Source organism: Triturus cristatus, chromosome 11, assembly GCF_964204655.1.
Source record: "Triturus cristatus chromosome 11, aTriCri1.1, whole genome shotgun sequence".
In the NCBI taxonomy this organism is placed as follows: domain Eukaryota; kingdom Metazoa; phylum Chordata; class Amphibia; order Caudata; family Salamandridae; genus Triturus; species Triturus cristatus.
In genome coordinates, this window is record NC_140594.1 from 1,007,367,157 (window position 1) to 1,007,381,359 (window position 14,203).

Here is a 14,203-nt window from a genome sequence, read left to right on the forward strand (position 1 = left end):
AAAATGTGATGATGTCCCTGCCCCTTCTAGAGACATCACCAAAAACAATATATATGTAAGTAGCCCTCCCTGGGCATTATGGGACACTCCTTGAAGGAGCGGAGAATAATAAATGAGAGGCTGTGGCTGCTCATTTATTACTCACTTTTTGCTTTCTTTTTGGGATGGATTTTCTGGGTGTTCTGAGACACCAGTATTTTTTTTTATAAGGGGCTATGGGGGGGGGGGGGAAGCCCCAGGGCCACTGTGGTCCTGTCTGCTCCCTGCAAGCAGCTTAATAAAATGAGGCATTGCAGAAGCTGGCATTTTATTTCATCTAAGGGGTGGCCCGGTGCCCACCCAGGGCACCCCACACCATTACATTTTTGGGGGCCACATGGGGAGCCTTAGGACCCAGCAGGTATTTTCTTTTTTCATTATTATAAAGTGGTGTGCCCAGGTGCCTCCCCGAGACAGGCTGCAACCGGTTCCATTATTTTTTTTTAATTGGGCTGCCCAACCAGGGCCCCCACAATCCCACCGGCTGCCTTGCTTGCACCTATTGTGGGTGCAGCGGGACCCGGCATTGCTCGGGGGGGGGGGGGGTGAGCAATCAAAGCATTTCCCTGCTTTAGAGCACGGGCAGTGAAAAGAAAACGGTCAGGGAAATTTTTGTTCTCCCACCAGGCAAGATCAACTTTGTGCTTCAGCCGGGTGGGAGAACTTTACATTTTCCCTGCCACGTCTGTGGGCATGAAAATTGAAAGTGTCCTGGGGGTTTGGGACCCCAGGACACCGTCACTCATTCGGCCCTGGTAAATAGAGTTCCCAGGGCCATTGCTTGGCTCAGGCAGGGGGGACGTGCATCCCCTTAATTTAACAGATAGTCCCAGGGGATGGGATCCCTGGGGCCTCACCTACCTTTATTAAATTATCCCAAAAAAGTACAATTGATGGACGGAATGCTGAACAATGTAAAACACTAACCCCCAGTCAGATATCTGGGCTAAGTCCATTGTTGGTTTGCTTACCACACCCTTTCAGATTGGAGCCAGATATATTCAAATCAAACTTGACCCTGGTCCCCATGGGAACAGTCCAGCCCGAACTGCCAGGCAAGGTCCTCCTGTACTGGAGACAAGCATCCTGGGACCAGTATCAGGATCTCACCCCTCATCAGCCAGGATCACCTAAATCCAGGGGCATGGTGAGCATGGGACCCACGTCTGGGCATACCCATCCCACTTGAGGTGACAAATACAAAAATAAAAATTGATAGATGGAATGCTGAACAATGGCAAACACTCACTTCCAGTAAGAGATCTGGGCCTAAATCCATCCTTTTTTTGCTCACCATGCCATTCCAGTTTGTACCCAGCCATATGCAAATCAGTCTTGACCCTGCTCCCCATGGAAACAGTCCAGCACGAACAGCAAGGCAAGGTCCTCCCTGGACCGGAAATAAGCATTCTAGGACCGGTTTCAGGGTCTCACCCCCCTCAGCCAGAATAGCCTGAATTCACTGGGATACACATCTGAGCATATCCGTCCTGCTCAGGGTGACAAATGCAAAAGGAACAATTGAGGGATGGAATGCTGAACAATGTAAAACACTCACCCCTAGTCAGAGATCAGGGCCTAAATCCATTGTTCTTTTGCTCACCACGCAATTACAGTTTGGACCCAGCCATATGCAAATCAGTCTTAATCCAGCTCCCCATGGGAACAACCAGGCCGAACTGCTAGGTAAGGTCCTCCCTGGACTGGAAACAAGCATCCTAGGACTGGTTTTGGGGTATCACCCCTCATCAGCGAGGATAGTCTGAATCCAGTGGCATGGTGAACACGGGACCCACATCTGGGCATACCTATCCCACACCTGGGTTGACAAATGTAGTTAAATTATCAGCATCAGGAGATGTGATCCCTGGGGCACCTTGGAGGCTAGAGGACGGGGGCGTCATTGGGGATGGGGTCCCCGGGGCCTCTTGGAGGTTTGGAGAGGGGTGCCACAGTCCACCCACTCCCATAAATAAATGCTGCACCTGCCCCTAGCCCTGCTCCACCGCAGGCGAAGGGGGTTTTGAAAGGTGTGGGAGCCGGAGCTTTTTAATAAAAATTTGCCACAGATTCATGAATCCTACACAAATTTCTGACAAAATTAAAAGAAAACATTTTTTGGCCCCAGGCGGGGTACCTCTGAAGCCTCACCGCCAGCCCTAGGGGGTCAGGGTAGCCTTACCCTGCCTGCTTAAGTGTTTTTTTGTATTTTTTTTAGGGCCCGGACCCGAGTCATAAGATAGCCGCTCACCTCCTGGTTGAGGTGGTGGCAGGCAAGCCGATCTCAGGATGAGATCTGTTGGCTCTGCGGATTCTCTGCAGTGATATATACAACTTCTTTTAACCTTACTATTTCCAAAACTACTTAACGGATTTACATCAAAACACAACAAGCATTCTTTCTGGACCAAGATCTAGTTTTCAGCCAAATTTGGTGTAAATATATTCAGTCGTTTGGGCTGAAGCTGTGTCTAAAGATTCTATTAAAAAATGAATTGGGAAAATGTGTTTTGGGACCATCTACTTGTCTCAGCCCCCGCTTGACGGATCACCCCAAAACTTTCTATGCACAAACTAGTTGAAAATTATCTCCTTTTTGGAAGGTTTCGTGGAGATTCACCAAACTATGCCAAAGTTATGAGCAACACAGAAAAGGCATTTCCTATGGAACAGCTGACCTAACTATAACTTCCCAGTGGTGACCGCCACTGCGTTTTATATATATATCTGTTAGACTTGGGGGTCTCTAGTTGGCACAGGTATGCACTTGTGACAAATAGGGACCTCCTCCTCCAGTCAGGGTAAGGGGGTACACTCCTAAAATAACCTCTGCTCACCCCCTTGGTAGCTTGGTACAAGCAGACAGGCTTATCTCAGAGGCAGTGTGTAAAGCATTTGTGAACACATACAGTAACCAAGTCACAACACTACAGATGGACACCACACAGGTTTTATATAAAAAATAAGTATTTTTTATATAGATTTACCACAAGACCATTAAACAACAAAAATACACAATACTGTTACTTTAGATGGTAGAATTTTGCTTAGTTGGCTTACGTTCTTAAATGCGACACTTTAAGTCAATGTACCTTTTAGATGCGACACGCAGGGCAACGAAAGTGTTGCAACGATGTTGATGGGATGAAGTTTTTGGTGCAAAGGAATAAAGACGTGAAGATCTTCCAGATGCGACACGCTTCTCCGATGTTGTGAGAAGACTCGACTCGATGCTTCAGCTGCAGAGGCGACACACTTTACGCGATGCGACGACAGCGGCCTTAGCAGCGACACTCTTCTCCGACGTTGTGAGACGCTTCCGCATGATGCGATGTTGCAGCGGCGACACCCCTTTACTGGATGCAACGACAGCAGCCCTGACGGCGGCACGCTTCTCCGTGGATGCGAGGCGCTTTTTTTGATGCGGTGCAATGCGACAACTACGATGGCTGCCATGGCAACACGCTTCTTCCTCGGTGCAAAACTCTTCTCTTGATGCGGTGCAATGCGTCAGCTACAATGGCTGCGATGGCGACACGCTTCTTCGGTGTTTCGAGACACTTCCTGGATGATGCGAGACGCGATGCTGCAGCGGCGACACACTTTACGAGATGCGACGACAACAGCTCCGACGGTGGCAAGCTTCTCCTTCTTGACTCGCGCTTCCAGCTCCTTGCGACACGCAGTCCCTCAGAAGGCCCAACAACAGCAGCAGGCACTTCCAATGAACTCTGGGGAGCTGGGGGGTGAAGTCTGTTGGTCCTGAGACTTCAGCAGGAGGCAAGCTCTTTTCCAAGCCCTTGGAGATCCTTCACAAGTTGAGCAAAAGTACACACAAAGTTCCTTTCTCCTCTCTTTGGCAGCAAGGCAACCACTGCAGGCTAATCCCCCAGGTCCAGGGATGGTTTCCTCCTCAGCTTCTTCTGGTTCCTCCCTCAGCATAGGTTCTTCTTGTTTTCCTAAAGTAATCTAAATTCTTGGGATCGGAGTCCCAATATTTATACCCAGAAATCCTTTGTCCTCTGAAGGCAGAGGGGCTTTTGCCCAGTCCAAACCAGTTCCTGAGCTCTCTGTTTACCAGACTTCTCCTTTCCTTTCACAGTGCAGGGCAGAAACATTAGACACCCCACAGGAGGTAGAGCCAGCATTGTGGAAGGCAATTTCAAACACAGAATGTTAAAACCAACTTCACTAAAAGTTGTATTTTATCATCCTGAGTTCAGGCATACTAAATTCTAATTTCTACCATGTTCTCTGAGTCAGTTAGGATTATAAGATGTAATAACCAAACTTCCCATTCTGGCCTATGGAGAACAGGTCGCCTTGCAATAGTGAAAAACGAAAATGGCTGTAATTCACTATTAGAACATGCCACACACACCACGGCATGTCCTACCTTATCCATACAATGCACCCTGCCCTTGGGCCTACCATAGGGGTGTCTGATATGAAGAAAAGGGAGGGTTTAGAGACTGGCAAGTGGGTGCACTTGCCCAGTCAGCATGACAGTACCAGACTGCATGCAGGCTCTGCAATGGCAGACCTTAGACAAATGTTTACAGGCTGCTTCTGTGGGTGGCACAACCAGTGCTGCAAGCCCACCAGCAGTATTTGGATTACAAGCCCTGGGCACTCCTGGTGCACTGTACTAGGGTCTGACAGGTAAACCAAACCAACCAATCATGGAATCACAAATTCTACATTAATTTACTATAGGGAGAACATATGCACTTTTGCACTGATCAGCAGTGGTAAAGTGCCCAGAGTCATAAAACAGCCAACAACAGGTCAGAAAAAATATAGGAGGAAGGCAAAAAGAAGTTCAGGGACGACCATGCAAAAAGGGCCAAGTCCGACAAAATATATATATATATATATATATATATAAATATATATATATATATATATATGTATATATATATTACCTACTGGCGGTCGCCAGTAGGTAGTTATAGTTAGGACCACGTTTCCATAGGAAATCCGCAATATTCTATTTTGAATAACTTTTGCGCCGGTCGACGAATCCTTGCGAATGTTTCAAAATAGGTGGGGCGCTACGCTACGCTCCTACCCTGAAAGTCTCGGGGGGATTCGTCAAGCGGGGGCTGAGATAAAAGGGGGGTCCCAAAACGCGTTTTTCCCATGCATTTTTCCATAGGACCTTTAGACACAGCTACAGCCCGAACGGCTGAACAGAATTACTTGAAATTTGGCAGAGAGGTAGTCCTCAGGTCAAGGAAGTGCCTTTTGTAGGTTTGGTGTAAATCTGTTCAGTAGATTCTGAGAAAATAGCCTTTAAATCAATATATATATCTGAGCCAGCTTACGGTGCGCTTACGGTGCGCTTACCGTACGCGTACGGTGGCGTGCGCGAGCGCGATTCTGATTGGCCCTTAGATCTTAGTAAACATTCGAATCGGTCGAAACCAGGAAGCGGCGGCCGCCATTTTCTCTCTCGCACTCTGAGGGGGGAGCTGATAAACAAATGCCAAAAACATATAAAGGGGCTGTTTAGACAGCGCCCATGCACATAACCATGTTAGTTGAGTCTTCAAAGATCCCCCAAGGCAAAAAACGGTAATTTTTTATTTTTCAAAAATTTCGCCGATTACGCTTACCGTACGCGTACGGTAAATAATTATTAAAAAAAAAAACCCCACTGTCTCCACCCCGTGTGCAAATGGTGGCCGAAGGCCACCATTTGTGCATGGCATTTAAGAGCACAGCATTTCCCCAAAAAATTTCAACAGATTACCTATCACAAGGAAGCGCATAATATGTCCTCCATGTGCGCACGGTGCGCGAAGCGCATCGTGCGTACATGGCCCATCTAGCGTAACGTGGGCACGTGGTGCGCGTAGCGCACCGCGTGCCCACCGTGCGTGCACGGCACTAACTGCGTAAAGTGGGCGCGCGGTGCGCAAAGCGCACCGCGTGCTCACTGTGCACGCACGGTGCGCGAAGCGCACCGTGCGCGCACGGAACGAACTGCGTTAAGTGGGCGCGCACGCCACGAATGGCGTAAAGTAACTTACCATTTAAAAAACCGTACAAATTCACTGAAAAAACCATAGGTTTCACACACGTTATAGTTAGGAATTAGCATTTAAAAAACCTTGCAAATTCACTGAAAAAACCATAGGTTTCACACATGTTATAGTTAGCGGAAATGTTACTGATAAAAAACCAATGATATTCCCCCGTTATAGTTAGTGCTGGCAACTATAACTCACGCGACCGCAATCCTCTGCTGATGCTAATACTGTATTTAGACACTTATTTGCCCATGTCTTCTTCCATACATTTTTAGCTATACATATATTACAAATATTCTTTTTTATAAAGACACATATGTCATCAGCAGAAGATTGCGGTCGCGTGAGTTATAGTTGCCAGCACTAACTATAACGGGGCAATTTCATTGGTTTTTTATCAGTAAAATTTCCGCTAACTATAACATGTGTGAAACCTATGGTTTTTTCAGTGAATTTGCAAGGTTTTTTAAATGCTAATTCCTAACTATAACGTGTGTGAAACCTATGGTTTTTTCAGTGAATTTGTACGGTTTTTTAAATGCTAAGTTACTTTACGCCATTCGAGGCGTGCGCGCCCACTTAACGCAGTGCGTTCCGTGCACGGTTTTTATCAACTTTAATAAGCCCTGTACATTTGGTGGCCTTCGCCCACCAAAAGCACAGGGGGTGGGGTCAATGTGGATAGTGTTTTTTTTATTTCGATTTTATAATTTCATGTTGCCAAAATATAGTTTTTTTACTGATGTAATAAGCACTGTACATTTGGTGGCCTACGGCCACCAAAAGCACAGGGGGTGGGGTAAGTGTGGATAGTGTTTTTTTTATTTCTATTTTTTACCGTACGCTTACGGTAAGCGTACGGTAAGCGTACTCGGCGAAATTGCCGAAAAAAAAATAAAACCGTTTTTGCTCTTGGGGGATGTTTGGGGACTCCCTCAACATGACTATGTGGGAGGGAGTTGTCAAAACAGCCCCGTAACATGTTTTTGGGCATCATGTTTGATAAATAACACTCAGTGCGAGAGACAAAATGGCGGACGCCGCTTCCTGGTTTCGGCCGATTCGAATGTTTACTAAGATCTAAGAGCCAATCAGAATCGCGCTCGCGCACGCCACCGTACGCGTACGGTAAGCGTACGGTAAGCGTACCGTAAGCGGGCTCAGATATATATATTGATTTAAAGGCTATTTTCTCAGAATCTACTGAACAGATTTACACCAAACCTACAAAAGGCACTTCCTTGACATAGGGACTACCTCTCTGCCAAATTTCTAGTAATTCTGTTCAGCCGTTCGGGCTGTAGCTCTGTCTAAAGGTCCTATGGAAAAATGCATGGGAAAAACGCGTTTTGGGACCCCCCTTTTATCTCAGCCCCCGCTTGACGAATCCCCCCGAGACTTTCAGGGTAGGAGTGGAGCGTAGCGCCCCACCTATTTTGAGAAATTCGCGAGGATTCATCGACCGGCGCCAAAGTTATTCAAAATAGAATGTTGCGGATTTCCTATGGAAAAGGGGTCCTAACTATAACTACCTACTGGCGACCGCCAGTAGGTAATATATATATATATATACATATATACATGCATACATATATATATATATACATGCATACATATATTACCTACTGGCGGTCGCCAGTAGGTAGTTATAGTTAGGACCACGTTTCCATAGGAAATCCGCAACATTCTATTTAGAATAACTTTGGCGCCGGTCGACGAATCCTCGCGAATTTTTCAAAATAGGTGGGGCGCTACGCTCCGCTCCTACCCTTAAAGTCTCGGGGGGATTCGTCAAGCGGGGGCTGAGATAAAAGGGGGTCCCAAAACGCGTTTTTCCCATGCATTTTTCCATAGGACCTTTAGACACAGCTACAGCCCGAACGGCTGAACAGAATTACTTGAAATTTGGCAGAGAGGTAGTCCTCAGGTCAAGGAAGTGCCTTTTGTAGGTTTGGTGTAAATCTGTTCAGTAGATTCTGAGAAAATAGCCTTTAAACCAATATATATATCTGAGCCAGCTTACGGTGCGCTTACGGTGCGCTTACCGTACGCGTACGGTGGCGTGCGCGAGCGCGATTCTGATTGGCTGTTAGATCTTAGTAAACATTCGAATCGGTCGAAACCAGGAAGCGGCGGCCGCCATTTTCTCTCTCGCTCTCTGAGTTGGGCAGCAAAAACGAAGCCCAAAAATGTGTAAAGAGGCAGTTTCTTGAGATCCTAACCACCCAGGATTGATATAGGGGTCCCCAAACAACCCCCAAGCCCAAAAAAAAAATTGTTTTTTTTTCAGAAATTCGCCGATTACGCTTACCGTACGCGTACGGTAAAAAAATTTTTTAAAAAAAATTATCCACATTCTCCCCACCCCGTGTGCAAATGGTGCCCGCAGGGCACCATTAGTGCATGGCCTATCACAACTATGAAATTAACAAAAAATACATTTCACAAAGATGCGCATAATATGTCCCCCATGTGCGCACGGTGCGCGAAGCGCATCGTGCGTACATGGCCCATCCCGCATAACGTGGGCACGCGGTGCGCGCAGCGCACCGCGTGACCACCGTGCGTGCACGGCACTAACTGCGTAAAGTGGGCGCGTGGTGCGCGAAGCGCACCGCGTGCTCACTGTGCGCGCACGGTGCGCGCACAGAACGAACTGCGTTAACTGGGCGCGCACGCCACGAATGGCGTAAAGTAACTTAGCATTTAAAAAAACGTACAAATTCACTGAAAAAACCATAGGTTTCACACACGTTATAGTTAGGAATTAGCATTTAAAAAACCTTGCAAATTCACTGAAAAAACCATAGGTTTCATACATGTTATATTTAGCTGTACATTTCACTCGTAAAAAACCTATGAAATTCCAGGCAACTATAACTCACGCGACCGCAATCTTCTGCTGATGACATATGTGTCTTTATGAAAAAAAAATATTTGTAATATATGTATAGCTAAAATTTAATGGAAGAAGACCGGGGCAAATAAGTGTCTAAATACAGTATTAGCATCAGCAGAGGATTGCGGTCGCGTGAGTTATAGTTGCCTGCACTAACTATAACGGGGGAATTTCATAGTTTTTTTACGAGTGAAATGTACAGCTAAATATAACATGTATGAAACCTATGGTTTTTTCAGTGAATTTATATATATATATATATTATCTACTGGCGGTCGCCAGTAGATAGTTATAGTTAGGACCCTGTTTCCATAGGAAATCCGCAACATTCTATTTGGAATAACTTTGGCGCCGGTCGATGAATCCTCGCGAAATTTTCAAAATAGGTGGGGCGCTACGCTACGCTCCTACCCTGAAAGTCTCGGGGGGATTCGTCAAGCGGGGGCTGAGAAAAAAGGGGGGTCCCAAAACACGTTTTTCCCATGCATTTTTCCATAGGACCTTTAGACACAGCTACAGCCCGAACGGCTGAACAGAGTTACTTGAAATTTGGCAGAGAGGTAGTCCTCAGGTCAAGGAAGTGCCTTTTGTAGGTCTGGTGTAAATCTGTTCAGTAGTTCCTGAGAAAATAGCATTTAAATCAATATATATATGTGGGCGGAGCCTAACCACACATCTCATCCTGAGATCTGATTGGCTGTCAGCACTTCATCCAAGAAGTGTTGGCAGCCATCTTGGGACCAATATACATGATAGCACCTCATTAAAAAGCATTGCAGTTAATAGAAGGTTTTAAGACTTTAGTTACATTATAAATCATTTGTTGATGGTACCATACTCATTTTAGGAATTGTGGTATGTTCTAAGGTGATTTCACCATGTGAAAAAGCCTTCTGCTGGGATATCATGATTGAGAGAAAAATATTTTCTCATGCTTTTACCACAGAGGTTTGGAAGGTGATCTATAAGCTAAACTGAGAGCTTATTTTCTGTAAATTCACATTATCTTTCTCAGTCATGTGAGAATGAAGTCTGACATTCTCAGTAAAACATGAACATCCAACAAGGCCAGAGACTGTCAGTTGATTCCTTTGTGTTCTACTGCAGCTTTCCAGAGTGTTCCAAAGAACTACTAGAGCGCTAACCGTCCTACTTATGATAAATGTATGGCACACCTGAAGCCATCTTGCTTGGATTAAAGTGGTAACTCTTAAAACATTTAATAAGGAACAAAATGAGGGGGTTCATTTTTCCATAAAAAGTATGATTAGTGCTGCAGAAAGAAAAATTAGGGCACATTTTGAGTGACTTCTCAAATCCTCTTCTATTTCATTAAAAAATTCTGACATGCAGACTGAAACATGCACTTTCAATACCAGCAGCAGTTTTCCCTGGTGAGCAGTAGCTTTACTACAGTGATCTAATGAGCAAAAAGAGTGCTAACATTCTGATTTTATGGCAAATGTGTGACACATTTGAATGCCTTCTTGATGGAATCAAAGTAAAAAACTGAAAGTATTTCCTACTGAGGAGACTGCAGTAAATGAGGAAATTAGGAAACTTCATAACAAATAAGTCTCCCAAGATGGCCACCAGAGACAAAAGAGCCCACATGTAGCCCAAATATCACCCAGATGTAGCCCAAGTATAGCCCAATGACAGAATGTCCAAGAATGTTCTTAAAAACAACTAGAGCACTTACTGTCTTCTTTATGACAAAAGTATGGCACACCTGAAGCCATCTTGATTGGAATAAACTGGTAACACTTAAAACATTTAATTTCAAAAGGAACACAATGAGGGGGTTCATTTTGCCATAGAAATTATGATTAATGCTGAAGAAAGAAAATGAGGGCACATTTTGAGTGACTTCTCAAATCCTCTTCTATTTCATTAAAAAATTCTGACATGCAGACTGAAACATGCACTTTTAATACCAGGAGCAGACTTCCATGGTGAACAGTAGTTTTACTACAGTGATCTAATGAGCAACTAGAGTGCTAACATTCAGAATTTATGGCAAATGTGTGACATATCTGAATACCTTCATGATGGAATCAAAGTAAAAAACTGAAAGCATTTCCGACTGAGGAGACTGCAGTACATGAGGAAATTAGGAAACTTCATAACAAATAAATCTCCCAAGATGGCCACCGGAGACAAAAGAGCCCAAATGTAGCCCAAAATCACCCAGATATAGCCCAAATATAGCCCAATGACAGAAGTGTGCAAAACACTTATTATTTTGTGTTTTTGCAGTGTTATATAGTGCAGACTTGTCAGGTATTGGAGTGCTTTACATGAGCATTGGTTACATCACACAAGAACAAATTCATTTTGGTTGTAGACATGGGGAGACTAAGTGATTTGACCAGAATCACAGAATGTCGAGCTGAAGCAGAAACTTCAACCTGGTTCCCCAGTTGCAAAGTCTGCAGTTCTGGAAGTAACACCACATCCTCTCCCCTAAGTGCAACATTTAATCAAGTTGTCAACTAGATAAAAAAACATAAAGATAACAAATAATTTAAAAGTGCTTTGTCGCTATTTGAAAACTCAGAAAATATGTCCTTATTTTAGTCTTTTAGAGCACTAACCATAATTTTGATGCCAATAAGACCCTCTCATATATGTAATTTCTAAAGGAATGCTCTAGGTATTACAGTTTTGATTACATCAAGATGATGTCAGGCGTTCCACACTTTTGTAATAAATATAGAATGTTAGCAATCTAGTTGTTCATTAGGATACTGTTGAGAGGCAGAGGCCAGGGGCACGGACTCTGAAAATTGAAGGCAGGTAGGAGGGTGCAAAGGCAACAATTTAACCACACTGAGCAGGCAGGAAGGGCCGTGGAAGCACAACAGACTATGGAGGGCAGTGGAAAGGGGGGCAGGGGCAACAAACCAACAATACAGGACTTGCAAGAGAGGCTGTTGGAGGGAATATCTATTACGGGTCAAGGAAGCTAGGGGCGGTCCCCAGAGCCCCGGGAGCCACCACAGAACTGAGCAGGAGAGTGAGTCAGGGACAAAAGGGGCACCTTAATTTGAGCCGGGGTGCCTAGGAACGCTTGCTCCAAAAATGAAGAAAACAGACATATGAGACATGGAATTGGAGGCAGAATACAATGGCAGTTTAATGAGAAGATGCAACTTCAAAGAAACCGCAGAATAGAGACATAAAGTACAAAATACAGAATCCAGATAATCATACAGCTGTCATGATATTCTCTGTATCTCAATTAATGGACTGACAGAGAGAGAGAGAAAACACATCTATAAATGCATCATGAGAAACAAGTTACACCAAGGAAAATGTTACCTAGGGACACTCACATTTACTCTTAGAGCAAGCATTCCTGCAATTACAATACAACATCTTTTAAATGCAAAAGTAAAGAGAACAATGGTTAAACATAACATGACATTTCATATAGGTAAAATAGAATAAGATACTTCTAGCAAAGCAGAGCAAGACATTTTAAGCAAAGGAAGACAAGAGCTCCCAGTTCTTGGGGAAAACCTGCACAGCCTGTTAACCTACATACAGACGGCGAGGTTGTCCGTCGATATCTGTGGGTGCTCCCTTTTTATATCATTTTGTGGGCTCCTTTGCACGCTACATCTACCTACGTATGCTACCCAAAAGCTTCGTCTGCAGATTTTACCAGACATTTCGTCATTTACCCACTTAATGCTGACAATGGACTGGGTGAAAAGGTCAGTCTCTCAGGCCAATCGCTTATCGTAAGTTCCATAGAGCAAGCAGAAAATAATGGGTATTGTACAGGAATTCAATATATTCATGTATAAAATCTCCTCAGTTCTCCTAACTTGACGCTCTGCGGTTGCCACTTCCTTAAAGGCGGGAAACCTGCCCAGGAAGCAAGTACCAGTCCAGGATGCAGCCTACTGTATGTCGACAGCTTCAGGGGGATGTTGAACTTTGATACCGAGCACGGAGCACTCGGGTAGGGTGGGGGCTACTAGTTTGGAGCAGAAGGCCTCGTAGACCTGCCTTCAGACTGCTATACACTAAAATTGCAGAGCTATGGTCAATTTAACAAAGAGGCCTACATATTGAACAGAAGGGCCTACACAGGGGTTTTATGCTGGCTGAGTGGTAAGGATGTCTCAGGATAATTATATAGCAACACAGGACCCGCTGGTCAATTTAATACGGCCTACAAATGCGGCTGGCAGGGCAAGGACAAGGGTCTCATACTTCAGGTGTGGACAGAACGGGCCAGGGGCCCCCTGTGATACAAAATCTACCCTCCTTCAAGGCTGTGGCAATGTAATAGACCATTGTGGGCAGAAGGAAGAGGCAATGGTAGTACAACCATACATGCCAACAGACCCGATTCAGCCAGGAAACGTCCAATGTTTTTAAGCTCAAATGGGCTTTATTTGATCTGTCTCCTGTCTACAATATCCTCTTTTTCAATGTAACTCAAAGGGGAAAATCAATACCCCAGTTTTTTTTCAAAATCTCCCTCTTACCAAGTTCAAAATGTTCGCAAGTATGGTACATTGGATCATGGAAGGAAATGGGATAGGGACATGGACTTGGATAACAGAGGACAGGAGAGACATGGAGAGGTGCACCAAACTGACCCTGCAGGGCAGGCATCAGGGTTTGCAGCAGCACAATACACCACACAGGGCATGCAGGACGGGAGTGCAGCACAACAATCCATAGAAAGCAAGAGGGAGGGGACAGGACCATGCACATGGACAACAGAGAACAGAGGGGCAAGAGGCAATGGTAGCTAGCTGACCATAATGGACAGACAGGAGAGAAGGCTGCAGCATAACAGACCATAAAGGGCAGGAGGGACGGATCAGGGGCATTACAATGGAACAGACAAGCCAGGAGGGAGGGAGTAGGGGTCTGCACATGTAAACAGAGGGCTGGGGGCAAGGGGGCAGGGCAGGAGCAGCAAGATAGCCATGGAGGTCAGGCAGGATGGGCACTAGAAGCAAGACACAACATGAAGAGCAACAGTGAGACTGTGATGGCATACACACAGACCATGGAGGGAAGGTGGGAGGGGGTCAGGGGCAGCTAACTGACCACACAGGGAAGGTGGGAGGGGCCATGGCAGCACTGAAGACCATGCATGGCAAGTGGGAGGGTTAGTGGCAGCACAATGGCTATGATGGGCAAGAAGGAGGGTGCAGGGGCATGCACAAAGGACGATGGAGGATAGAAGGGAGGGTCAGGA